Source organism: Lactuca serriola, chromosome 8, assembly GCF_051521515.1.
Source record: "Lactuca serriola cultivar US96UC23 chromosome 8, Lser_US96UC23_V15, whole genome shotgun sequence".
Taxonomy (NCBI): Eukaryota; Viridiplantae; Streptophyta; class Magnoliopsida; order Asterales; family Asteraceae; genus Lactuca; species Lactuca serriola.
The window spans coordinates 288,758,960-288,774,153 of NC_136415.1; positions in this window are offsets into that span (position 1 = coordinate 288,758,960).

Sequence of the window (15,194 nt, forward strand, 5' to 3'; positions counted from 1 at the left end):
TTTATTCATTAACAGATTTACGTGAACTAAACTGAAAACCTTTGATAAATAAGTTCGAAAAGTAAATGATACATAAATTATACCTATTATAGTTTATCCAAAACGTTTGTAATGTAAAAGAACTCTTTTATGAAAATACATTAGTGCTATGAATCCATAAACTATGCTTATTATAGCTTAATATATGTGTTCTAAATGAATGAAGAACCTTATCATGAATGACTAAATTTCAGTTTATGATTATAAACTAACAAGGAAACACATTCAATATTTAGAACTTATGGTTATATACTTTGCTCAACATAATACAAAGTGTTATGAAAGTTAATTATAAGCTGCTAACTAGTTTTTAATCTTTCTGCGCTGTTTTAGAAAAATCATAGAAAAATCATACGAAGTCGAAAACTGAATCCGTAAATTCTGAGAGTTCCTAAAATGTGTCTAGTTTATTCATAATATTTATCATGATTTTTGGAAGTCTTTAACTTGGGTTAAAATGTTCATTTTCACAGACTGGTCCGGATTTGTTCTTGAAATGATAGGCTGTTTTGTAAAAATCACCATAAATCGTAGAAAAATCGTATGGAGATGTGCAACTAGTCATTCTAAAGGTATAAACCTAAACTATTTGCATCTAATATAGTTTTGAAAACAAAAATGCTTAAGTTGACTAAAACAGTCCGTGAATGGAGTTGAACGTTTCTGATGAAGGCTGTTAAATGAGTTTAGTTGTGTTCTTGGTGTTTTAACTTGTATCCCCCCCCCTCTTAAAACTTAAGAAAAACATGAAAAGATAGGGGTATGAACTCACCTTATGTGATTTATGGATGTTGAAGAAGAGAAGTGTTCACTCAAGAACACTTAGAAGATGCCTTGAAGAACCAAGAACCTAACATGAAGGTGACAATGTTTGTGTAAGGTTCTTATGATTTTGAGTAAAAGGATGCAATAATCATAAGGAGAATGAATTATACTTACCAAGAATGGGAGAAAGCTTGATGATCAGCCTTGGAAGTCTCGAAATTTGGAGAGAATTGAGAGAGAATTTGGAGTGTGATCCTTGGAGGAAAAATGAGAGAATGAGGGGAGTGTGAGGTGAGAGGGTAGATGTTCCAGCTCTAAGAACGTGAGTATGGCTGAGAAAGGAGTGGGAAAGTACTCTTGAATGACCAGGTATGGTGGGGAGGGGTGTGGGTTAGTCATGGAGTGGGTATGGGGGTGGTTGCTTGTGTCTAACACTATGGCAAAGTCAACACTCCACCACAAGATCTTACTTAATAGACTTTATTCTTAAATAAATATTTCCTTAAAAATATGTTGAATTTATGAATATATGGGTCCTTATATGCCGAAATATGAATTTGGTGAAAATCCCCCATTAAAATAATTAAAAAGGGGCTTAAAACGGAGTTGTGGTCGAAAACCGGGTAGAAAAGAGGAGGATCCAAAGTCTAGCTAGGGTTGGGTCATCAGCAGCCTAAATCTGAAGTGAAGGCTTGGGCGCGGATGTGGATCCGAAGAGGAGAGGCGATGCGTTCCGATCAGGGTCCGAAGCTAAGGTGGTTGCGGTCGGTGGCTACGGCTAGACCAGAGGACTTCAGACTCGGTCCTTGGGGCTTCGGCTCAAGAAGGGCTTGGTCCTTATAGAGGGACTTCGGTCCAAAAGGCTAATTTTCCAAGGAATCTTCCTGTTTCGAGTGGTTTTTCACCAAGTCAAGTGTCGGGATGCCCCAAATGATTAAAATAAATCAAAAGAGGTTTTGAGAGAGATTTGGGAGAGATTTCACATTCTTGGAGAGATTTGGGAGAGATTTGACATACTTGGAGAGATTTCACATATGGAGAGAGATTTGGGAGAGATTCCACATTCTTAGAGAGAATTCTCATACAAAGAGAGATTTGGGAGAGATTTCACATTCTTGGAGAGATTTGGGAGAGATTTGACATACTTAGAGAGATTTCACATATGGAGAGAGATTCCACATTCTTGGAGAGATTTCTCATACAAAGAGAGATTTGGGAGAGATTTCACATTCTTGGAGAGATTTGGGAGAGATTTCACATATGGAGAGAGATTTGGGAGAGATTCCACATTCTTGGAGAGATTTCTCATACAAAGAGAGATTTGGGAGAGATTTCACATTCTTGGAGAGATTTGGGAGAGACTTCTTTTGAGACCTTTTTTAGTGTTTGGCTCTGTAATTCAAGGTTCATAAACCTCGTTAAGTCTTGTTATGACTGTCATATGCTCCCGGGAGTTAATGAATAACGTTTTATCGAGTAGTTTCATCACTTGCCCTGATTAGGGTTTAGAGTTTCCGAACACATAAAAACTCTAAGTGATACTTTGCATTAAGAGTGTGAGTTGTTTAATAAGAAACATAATGAAAACCCTAACATACAAGGGTTAGATGAGTTGACTGGTTTGACTTGTTGACTTTAGTTGACTTTGACTTGACTGGAAATTGACGGTTGTCACATGTGTGCAAACTAAACAAAGCACTTTATGGTCTTAAACAATCACCAGTAGCCTGGTTCTCTCGGCTTAGTGAAAAACTGCACCAACTTGGTTTTTGCTTGTCTAAAGCCGATACTTCACTCTTTCTGTTTCATCAAGGTGACACTATTATCTATATGCTTGTTTATGTTGATGATATTGTCATTACTGGTTCCTCTCAACAAGCAGTCGATCGCCTACTCCGTGCATTATCTCCCTCTTTTCCTCTCAAAGACCTTGGTCAACTTTGCTATTTATTGGGAATTGAAGTCACTCACAATTCAGGGGGAATTATCTTGATGCAACTCAAATATGCATCTGATCTTTTAAAACGTGCCAACATGGTGAATTGTAAAAGCGCTTCAACTCCCATGTCAGTGACTGAAAAGCTTTCCCTTAACTATGGAACACCACTAAGTGATGATGAAATTTTCAAATACAGAAGCATGGTGGGAGGTCTGCAATATCTCACCCTAACACGGCCAAATATTTCTTTTGATGTAAATAAGGTGTGTCAATACCTCTCGAAACCTACAAATGTACATTGGGAGGCAGTAAAATGAATATTGAGATATGTTAAAGGCACGAAAAATACAGGTGTTTGCATCCAGAAATCCAACTCTACACTTCTGAGTATATTCACAGATTCAGATTGGGCAGGCTGCTTAGACTTTCGAAAATCTACCGGAGGTTTTGCAGTATTTTTCGGCTCAACTTTAATTTCATGGAGTTCAAGGAAACAACCCACGGTGTCTCGGTCCAGCACAAAAGCTGAGTACAAGGCTTTAGCTAATGGTACAGCAGAAGCTATATGGATACAATCCTTACTTAAGGAGCTTGGTATTCGTCAAATGCGACCACCTGTGTTATGGTGTGATAACTTGGGGGCTACGTACTTAACTACTAATCCAGTTTTTCATGCACGAACCAAACACATTGAAGTTGATTTTCACTTTATTAGAGAAAAGGTGGCGATGGGTGCTCTCGATGTTCATTTCATATCCTCAAACGATCAAATTGCAGATGGATTTACAAAGCCAGCAACACGCAATATGTTGGATCGTCTCAGGCACAATCTGAACCTAGTCACGGTTAAGATTAAGGGGGGATGTAAACAGATTAGATAGAAGGTTTTGAATATAGGATATATCCTGTTGTATAGATACATCCTAATTATAAGGGATAATTGTTATCTTGTAATCATATTCGTATATATGTATTCAATCAATTCCACTGGGATCTGTTACGCCAAATTCTCTTATTTACTAATCCAACACACTTGCACATGTGTAAGGAACAAAAGCCACCTATTTGGAACTTATTCCAATACCATTATTAATACATCAAACAACACAACAAATATTGCACACTCTTGCAACTTGAATATGAAAGGTAAGTTTGTGCAAAAAAATCCCTATAATAAAAGTCAAATCATATTTTTCACAACTTTGCAATAATCTCTTTAGAGTCGTGCAAGCTACATATCGATGCAAAACCCTTCTTGTATATATATCTTTGCATCCATGCCTTTAGTTCAATCTTTAATAATATATAACTTATTATCATTACCTCTGTTATATATTATCTTATGTATTTGGGTTTGATGGAATCAATAACAGTTATAAATAATAGTTTGTGTAGCGGAAGTGACAAATCAAGATATTATTACCTCAAACGATGGATCCAATTAAAGACCATTTTATCAACATAAATCTACCATAGATTATTTCGAGTACATTTCCTTAAAGCATAGTAGATCACAATCCATGCAAATTGTACTTATGATATATCAATACAAGCCGATCAAGGTGATTTCTAGAACATAACTAATCAAATACTTTCATTCTTTTCCTTGTTCTTCTTGTTTATCTCAAATTAAGACATAGAGAGGAAGGAAATTGATTTTTGTGTAAGGGTGGGGAGAATTAGGTTTTGGTAAATGTTGTTCGGTTCCGTTGTTTACCTTAACACTTCCTTAAAAAAATTGATGGACAAGACTTTCAAAGCATTTTAATACTCAACACTACAAGAAATTTAGGTGTTTACCCACACATGTTATGTGTGGCTAGAAGACGACTATGTGTTGGTAGTTGTCTTTAGCTACACATAAATTAAGTGTCACTATATGTTGGCTCATGCCTGTAGATATAAATCTTTACCTACACATTCGTGATGTGTGAGCATAGAGCAAGTTATACCTACACATACATGTGTGGAAAAACTAGTAACTATGTGTAAGTAGAACTACTAGAAATTGTTTGAGTTATCAACGATGTGGCTGATGACATGTCAAATTATGTGGCACGCCCATACAAAGTGTTGGTGACACATGTCATTCGATATGTGTGGGTAATAATTGTTATATGTGTAGGTAAGGATAAGATATGCAATATATAAAACACAATAAATAAAATATAAAAGTTTACAACACAAATTATTATTGCTTTTAATAAGAAGTTGACGGTAAAAAAACTTCTTTTGGAATGGAAATACATTAATCCTTGTTACAAATATTACATCAACAAAAGTTATCTCTAAGATTTCATGAAATTGGAGACCATATACCTAACACAACCATTGTATCTAGATAAAATTGTCCTACTTTTTTACTTTGTTGTGTGCAAATATTACTACACTTGACTTGAGCATCACCAACATTTGGACGAAATTGTTAACATTGAGGTGGTTGGTTAGAGCATTAGTCAACTTTAGCCACAAACAAGAGAAGATGCATCAGATATGAGCGAAGCGACTGTGGTGTACTCCTATATCAACAAGAGGACCAGAGACTTTAAGTAGTTTATCCATTTCAATGCGAAACTCTTTTCACACATGACCAATCTTATGATACCTGTCAATTGCCTCTTAAAACATACAATCAACACTTGGTCACTAGCTTTCCTCTTCGTGGCCAGAACCATGACATCTTCATTTTCCTATATCAATGATGACTAGTTTGTAAACCAAACAGACTATAAAGTGAAAATAGTTGACATTATGTTGACATACCTGGTGGTTTGAAGAGAAGAATAACTAGAATGTTTGTAATAAACCGACTTTCTTAGGTGAGGAGACAATGACACTTGTTCAGAAATGAAATATCCCAACTAGCACCTAACGACTTTTGCTACATTGAGATATACTAGCAAATAACATAAGCAAATTACATGGAAAACCATTACAATTAATAAAACTTATATACAAAGTGGTAAAAACAACCTTGCATGTAGCCATTGACTTCTTCTTCAAATCTCTAAGCCTGTAAATTTGAAAGTTTATCCTGTCAATATGAAAGTAAACGGAAAAGAAAAGGAGAAATTCAATCTTACATAAACCAAAAAAGTAATAGTGTAACATAATAACATGAAATATTGCACCATTTGTGAGAACAAGCCGTAAAGAACATGATATTTCAATCAATTACAAATCAAGCAATTTGCATATTATCACCACGTTAACCTCCATTTCCACCTACAAACAACAATACATTTCAACCCAATTACAAATAAATACAACTTTTCAGTAATAATAAAAGCCTACGCAACTTTTCATATCAATATCAATACAAATCAAAGCATTTAAAAAATTCTAAACAAAAAGAAGATAAATGTAGGGCGGTCAATGGCAAAAGAAAATAAAGTGCAGAAACAACAAAGCGAGGGTTCAAGAGTACCTTGACGGGATCAACAAGAAAGCGTCGTCAAGAAAAAAGACGACGTTATTGGTCAAAAACAGTGTCTGACAGTCGGAAAAATGATGACAACAAGATAACGCGGGTTAATAACTTCAATTGTTTATGCAGGGAATTTAGTGTGGGGAAAAAAGGTAATTGCTAAAAAGCAGATCGTGAAGCAGCAGAACGGTGAGTGACGAAAGGGTGTTACGAGATGAGCGGGAGTTAGGTTTTTTTTGGCCAATATACATTTGCCAGTAGCGGAAAATACAGTTTAAATTATTTGGGGAGAATGGGCTTTTGCCGCTTTGGGGGAGAATGGCCGGATAATTCGCTGATAATTCATTGCCAATTTCCTCCACGTCTTGATCGGTGATCCTATCCATTTTGTTAATTTATTTCTTATTTTTTAAATCAATTTACCCGTCGTTTTTTCATTTCAGAAATAGAAAACTTTTACTTACAAATTTAATTAGCGACTATTATTTGTAAGTACTAGTTATAATTATCTACACATATGTTATGGTTTTATATATGTGTAGGAAAATAACTTACCACGTCATTTTTTGATTAAAAGTTATGTAATACATTCAAATACACATTTATAGATTAATATTACGTGTTGGTAAAACATAATATTTACTTACACATATGTTTATTTTTAAACATGTGTAGGCAATTACCTACACATTACAAAAAAATATACTATGTGTAGGTAATTTAACATACAATCGACTATCAAACTTGGAGGCAAATTTCCTTCTAATTACGTTGTGTTACTAAAAAGTATTATCCACACATAATATATAGATGTTCTTGAAAAATATTATTGAGATTTACCCACACATATAAAAAATATGTGTAGGTATTTACCTACATTTAATATGTGTAGGTAAATTATGTGTGGGTAAATACCCTAATTTCTTGTAGTGCCATAATTTAAATTTAAAATAAGTCCACAACCAAATTCGAATTAATAAAACCCTTTATCAATTATTAAATAGTTATTTTACTTAGTTCTTTAATCTAAAATTAAATAGAATAAAAACTATTTTTTATTTATTCTAAGTTAATAAACAATAGAAATTATCAAATAGATATTTATTATTTATTTTGAATCTTTTATGGCTTTTAGTGTGATAGTCATTAGCAAAGTAATTTGTTTATCATTGCATAGACTCTCTCTAGTAATATTAACAACAATGCATATTTTTTTAAATGATGTGTATGCAATACAAAACCTTAATTAACTACATTTATTATTAAGGTATTGAACTTACAACTTAAATAAAATAAACATCATTTCTCCCAACGTACTTACCCGATACACTTATTAACTCAACTACTTACCAAAGATATCGATATTTACAAAATAATATATTCATAAAAGTTTGGGTGTTAATCCAATATAGTGTTGTTATATCCTTTCAAGAAAACCGATTTGAAGCTTGAAATAATAAAAATATGTGCATACAAAGAAATATAGACAAAAAAAGATATGATGAAATCTTACTTTGACGATTAATATATTTTGAAAAACAAAATAAAATGATGACGCACAATTCACTGATGTTAAATAAGAATATAAAGAGGTTTAGGTGCTTACATACCTGAGGCAATATGTACAAAGGAATTGAAAATATAAGTGGGAAATGAAATACTTGGAATGTTGGTCTAAGTGGAGTATTTGGTTTGGAACAAAGCCTTATTCACCTTCGAAAACATACTTGTTTAATAAGAGCCAATTTTGTAATTGGAACCGGATCTTATATTAAAAACTAGTTTATAACCCGTGAGAACCACGATTATAAAATTAATCAAACTTTTATATTAAAAACTCAAAATTATTAATAAGTTATTTTAAATAAATTATTAATTTAAGAGATATTTTTATTAGTTATGTGAAATTATAATCATTGATTCAAATAAATATATAAAATTAATTTTTAATATATATTAGATATTTTTATTTGTGAATTAATGAAAACAATAATTTAAAGTTTAAAATTTAAAATAGAATCATATTAATGAGGATGTCTAATAAATTTAAAATGGAAAACTAATAAATTGACAAGTGGCAACACATTAATTAAAATGTCTAATATGATGACACATGATAAGAAAAACTACTCTTTTATTAGTATAGGGATTACTGCCGGAGATTTAAATCGAATCATATTATTATATAATAAGATCCAATTTTGTATTTGGAACCATATCTTACATCAAAAATCCGGTTGGAAATTGAAACCGGATCCTATACTATGTCATAGGATCCAATTTTGTATTTGAAACCAAATCTTATTAACATTTGCCTATAAAAAATGTTTTTCTTTAAAACTTGTTGATTGCAAATTGTACATAAATGGGTTCCTGTGAGTTATTATTATTATTATTATTATATAATGATATACATAAAGGAAAGGCTTTATCTAAATGATAAAAGGCCATGAGAAAGATGTTTGAAAGAAATCATGGGCAACTTCTTATCCATATAACCATGAATTGTCATAAAATATCTAGAATTTGTGATGTTTTATGACGATTTCAAAATTATAAGAAATTACTAAGGTTTAATGACTTTCATAAAATGACAAGTACCAAAATACAAAAGTTCAATACATTTTGTATACAAATAGACAATTTTGGTCGATTGTTCTTACAAGGTTCAAAAGATACTTGACTAGATGAAGAAATTTCATAAGAGAGAGTTCCTAAAACGGTATCTAGTACTAATACTTAGGTATGTGTTGTAAATTATCAAATATATCTAATTCTTTATTGTAATTATGTTGTCATTGGTAAAAATATAAACACATTCATATTCCAATAGGCAATTTTGGTCGGTTGTTGTTACATAGGATTGTTCACTATTCAGATAAAACTTAATTGTCCAATTAGACAATTTGAATTGAACTATTTTGCTTAGATTTTTGGATAGGTTTCCAGTAAAATAGAATGTTATTTTGTATTTTGGATTGGTTACGGTTTATAAAATTAAAACTGGATAGTCCAAAAAACCCAAATAAGAGTTTATTATTAATATATATATATATATATATATATATATATATATATATATATATATATCATACATACTTATAAAGCTAGCATTTTTCCTTGAACCTCATGCATTTGAAACCCCCATAAAAATTTGCAAACACCTCATACATTTGAAACCTTCTATTTTAATGAATACCACTCAAAAGTCTCTTAATAATGATTAACAAATCAAAGGTTTTATAACTTATATAAAATATTTAATAAACAATTAATGAATACTCTACTATAAAAATGTCAAACTTTTTTAGTAGACACACAAATACAAATGACATACAAAATTCACAAAGAAAACAAGTTTAAAGTTTTTTGTGTTGGTTTGAGGGCATTGAACAATTTTTCGAGTCATGTTATTATGTTGAAGTTTTTTATTTGTAAGTTTTTTATATACTAATTCTTTTTTGTATTTTCTTGATTTAAGTATTCTTTTAAGAATGTCATTGTATGTTGTGGTTGAAATTTTAATGTAAATTAGATTAGATTCATATTATCGATCATATGTTATGGAAGATGATATATATAATATGTAATTAACTATTGTATACATGTTTGTATGTGCATGTTCCTTAAAAACAATAATTAATTAAAAATCATTGATATGTCATATTATCTATATTATCCATGTAAGCCTTTTTTAAAATGCAAATTGTCTATCTTATTACTTTATATTTTAGTATATGTTTAACATTTTAATTATAACAATAAGTGTTTTTAAAAGTTTCTTTCACTTATTAATAATAATAAGTGGTTTTAAAATTAATAAGCAATAATTATAAATAATAAAATCAAATTATATGGCTATGTCATATTATCCATGCAAGTCTCTTTTGAATGCAAATTGTCTATCTTATCAATTTATTATTTATAGTATGATTCACATTTTAATAATAATATTAAGTGTTTCTTAAAAGTTTTCTTTAACTTATTATTAATAATAAGTTGTTTAAAACTAACGAATAACAATTTTAAATGATAATAACATCAAATTATAGATTACATTTAACTATATATAAATTGTATTTTAAATGAACATCATTATAGAAATTAGAAAATGATCGCATAAGTAAAAATATAATCAATCAATAATAATAATTGTTAAAAATAATACTAAATAGATAATTATATTTAATTTTATTAATGAGGAATGTGGGTTGATTTCAATGAATATTATTGTTCAAAATAATAGAGATTATATATATATATATATATATATATATATATATATATATATATATATATTAGTGTAGAAATATTATCTCAATGTTAATGACAATAACATAATCAATCTAAACATATATATTTTCAATATTTTAACAATATATTTTTAATCTTCAATGTGTAATGCGCGGGAATTCTTCTAGTATATATATATATATATATATATATATATATATATATATATATATATATATACACCAGCCATTTACCCGCGCCAAACGATGAGTATCAATAGTTTATTTTAGAAATTAATTCCTAAAGGCGATAAATATCTTTTTGTCAAACAATATATTATTTAATGTTTTCGTCGCTTTTGTGTATATTTGATAAGTGTTTTTATTTATTCGATCTATTGTTTCAAAATTACATCATTTCTAATTCATAACATGTAATTTTTTTTCCATTGATGTAAATTTAGAAAAAAAAACATAGTAATTAAGGTTTAAGATCTGGTATTTGTTGTTTACGGTTTTGGTTACACTTTATGGTTTATTGTTTAGGTTCTTGTGTTTAGATTACAATATATAGGCAAATAATGGGATACCTGCGTGATGTGGTTGCGATTCAATTCACAAACATATCAAATTCCAAAAAAAATCGATGTTAATGGTTACGATTCCAATTCCTCAAGTTTGAAACCCTAAACACCGATTCTGTTTTTAGTTCTTATTATTTTTTTTCTTTTGGAACTGTCACCGGATGGGTACTCATTGAACTGATGTGTGAAAGAAGAATTAAATTAAATATATGATTATTTAATATAAAATTTTCTTTCTAGACCTATTGAATTTTGACTTCTTACCTTTCCAATACGTAAATACTAAATATGTTTGACCTTCTTCCTAATTACAGGATCCAGTGGAGTTGTGTAGAAGCTTGTTATAGGTAAACATATAAACTTTTGTCTCTATCAGTCAAATTGTTTAATTAAGAAGGCATTTACAAAATGTTTTGGTATCTTTTTTTTTTTGAAACGGCAAATTAACTAACCTACTCCTAAATAACTACCTATGTCTCTACTGAGACTTGAACCCATAACCTCTCCTATGAGAGGACCACTCCTTACCGCTAGGCCATTGGCCCATTGGTAAATGTTTTGGTATCAACACACAAAATTTTACTCTGGTTTCATTGAGTCGGAAGACAAATTATTCATCATTGACCATCATGTAAATATTAAGTGCACGCATTTCAAGTGCTAAAAAATTATAATTTTTTCCTATGAACTTGGGTCCTCAATGATCATATATGTACCATAGATCATTGCAGATTCTTTAAGCTAATGAAAAATAGCACTTTATCGAGTTTTTTTTTATGTAAGAACCGTTTATGAATTATGCGAGAGAGAGAATCCTCCAACCAATATGGATATTCAGATTAGCACTCAAATTCCCATAAGTAATTAGCAGAAGCTTTTACTAAGCAAGTATACTGTCTTTAAATTCATTCATATCCATAGTTTGTTTAAATTTTGTAGGACTTTTTTTCTTGATAAGTATGCGAAGGACATTTATTTCTTTTGTACATAGTCGAGATCCTCTCTGAAATTTTAGTTTTTGTCCCATTGATATGAGTTTTTGTACCAACTTTTGAGTGAGACCCAGGAACGCAAAATTTTGTCCCATTGAGACAAAACTTATTTCAAGCAGTGTTCAAAAGTAAACACCTTGATACTAAGATTTACTTCAACACTTATTTCAACATGTTAATGGGACAAAACTTTACACTGGATTGTCACACTTGATCCCTCATTTGTGCAAAAGATAATAATATCCTTCTCATCTAATATGGTTTTAAAACCAATTATATCCGTTTATTTAAACCATTATGCGAATGTTTTTTACAATAATACTTTTGTATAATGGTTAATTGTCGTAAAAATCAAATTATCTCACCATTGCATACACTATAATTTAAATATTTTTTTCCCATCCATTTACATAAAACTATTTTAGATCTTTAAATATTTGAAAAACATGTCAAGTTGTTCATAGATGATGGGTGATATGTGAATCAAGAATTTCATAAATTTTAATTTTTATATATATATATATATATATATATATATATATATATATATATATATATATATATTTATTTATTTATTTTATATAAATTAGTTTATTTGAACTTACATTAATCAGATAAAGAATATGATTAATAAATAATAAGATAAAAAATACGATTAATACATAATAGTTTGTTTTTAGTACTGAATGGAAAAAAAAACAAAAACAAAAACCTAGTAAGATACATTTACAAAAGCAAATATTAAAAACATATTTACTAATAGTAGCATGAAACATCACTAGAGGCAACAATCATTGAGGACGATTATACCCTCCGTGTCATTAAAATAACATCAGGGACTAAATTCAACAAATATTAAAAAGAGAAAACAACATTTTTTCCAGACATACATTCTTCTACAATATATGATGTAAAACTAATTTCAACAAATACTAAAAAATAGGAAAAATCGCAAGCAGTAGATACCTAAAGATTTAGACTTTAGAAAATATGTCATTGTCCATGCCCCCTCCAACAACCCCTATAAAATTCATCTCTTACGTCATGCGCTTGACATTATTATTTTCAATGATTGCAAAAATATAACAAATAAGATGAAATATCACAAAAGAAGTTAACAAGAAAAAAAATGTTTACTAACCTATAGAAGTTCAATAGGCTACATCGATCATTGTAGCAACTTCCTCATTAGTTTCATTCATATCCATCTACATTAACCAAAGACTAAATCAAAAGGTCAAGAAAATTTAGGGTCAGAACATTTTATAGTCAAAAGCCTAAAAGAAGCATAAATGACTTAACACATAAAACATGGCTACAACAAATATAAATATAAGTTCCCATCATTTTCTTTTAACATAATGAGTAAACAACTTAATGCGATAAGATGTTTCTTTTTGGCTAAATACAGAAAGGACTCAAACCAAACATAAGGGAAAGGGGGTTTCTGTCAATGCAAATGCACAAACATGCTGCCATTTTTATCCCTCATGAACCCTTTCCCAACAACAAAATAAAAAAATAAAAAAATAAACTCCAAATTATGAACAACAGAACCTTCTGCAGGTGTAGGTGCAAGTGTTGTGCTTACAATTTCCAAATGCGTGCTTATGCTTTTCTATGAAGATTTCTAGTGTTATAGAAGCAAAGGGAAAAATGGTTCATTTTGGTTTTTCTTTCACTTTTAATGATTTTAAAAATAAAAAAGGCAAAATGGTCAATTTTAGTTTTTCTTTGCAAATGCGTGCTTATGGTTTTCTGTGAAGATTTCTAGTGTTACAGAAGTAAAGGGCAAAATGGTCCATTTTGCCCTTTCTCACTGGTATAGAAGTCGGGAAAATACTTAATAAGGGCACATACGAAATTCTCCATTTTTTAAATAACCTTGGGTTCAATAGTTTCCATTCAGCCATATCTCATCACATGTCTTAATGAAATGACAATTTTCTAAAACTTATATCAAGCATGTTAATAGACAGATTAATAAACAATAATGCTTTCTTATATATGTTGACATATTAGCCAGGCTGAAGCAATTGAATAAATTATTAGGAACCTCTCCATTTAGATTATTGTCAACTTGTCATTTAAAAGTTAAAAAATAATAAAATATGTTAAATATAGAATTAAGTAAGAGTTAAATAAATAATATAATATGTTAAATATAGAATTAAGTAAGAGTTATTAGCAAAAGAAGAAAATTGGCTTACCAAAGGGTTAATGTTTATAGGTTTAAAAGGAATGGAAGGTAAGCCAACTAGGACTCAATTGGTGAGGGTATCCCATTTTCAGATCAAGTAGAAGAAATTCAGCCCTGTACCTGTGAGAAGTAAGCCAATATTGCAACATTCAAACATTCCTACATAAAAAGAAACATAAAGTTGGCAAAGGAATCACACAAGCATTCATACTTTCACTTTTGTTTTGTCTACATCTACACACATACATAATTATCCTCCTCTTTAATTTGATTATGAACCAATCGACACAGAAAGATACATGAAATTAACACTCACATGATTTAATTATCAAGCCATGATGAGCTGCCCTTCTTTCCATGAATGGCCAATCAAAAAAGTCACCATTGTATGTGACATAAATACCAGGTTTCACCTCTTCCATACGAGCAAAGCATGATTTGATAAGTTCTTCCTGCAAAGAGACATTAAATTCTCGAATCAGAGGATGCATATCAGGTACAAGATAAAATCTGAAGGAATTTTCAGAAATCACACCTCATTCTTCACATTTGTCACTTTAAAGTATCCTTCAAATTCAACTTTTGGTGTATATTCCAAATCTTCTATATCTTCACCAATACACTGTAAGAAAACATTAAGAGTGAATATCATACATCAAAAAAGTTAAAAATAAAAAATAAAAAATACAATAGCATGTAGATGTACAGTACACTTAAAGCTTAATAAGTTCAGATGTAATCCAATATGAGAATCTTGTATCTTCTGGGGAAAATGTAGAGCCAACTTCAAAGGCTTATTTGGCAGTCTGATATATCTATATATACTCATGCTTGTTATTTTACGATCACTGCCTTCCGTAGCTTTCCTTTCTTCCTTTTCCTTCTTCAATACTTTATCACATAGAAGAAATTATTAATATAATAAAAAAAACTCCATGTGTATAGTATATATTTAAATCAAGCAGATGCTAATTAGCATAAGAATCAAATATAAATAGAAAGCTAATGAAACTTAA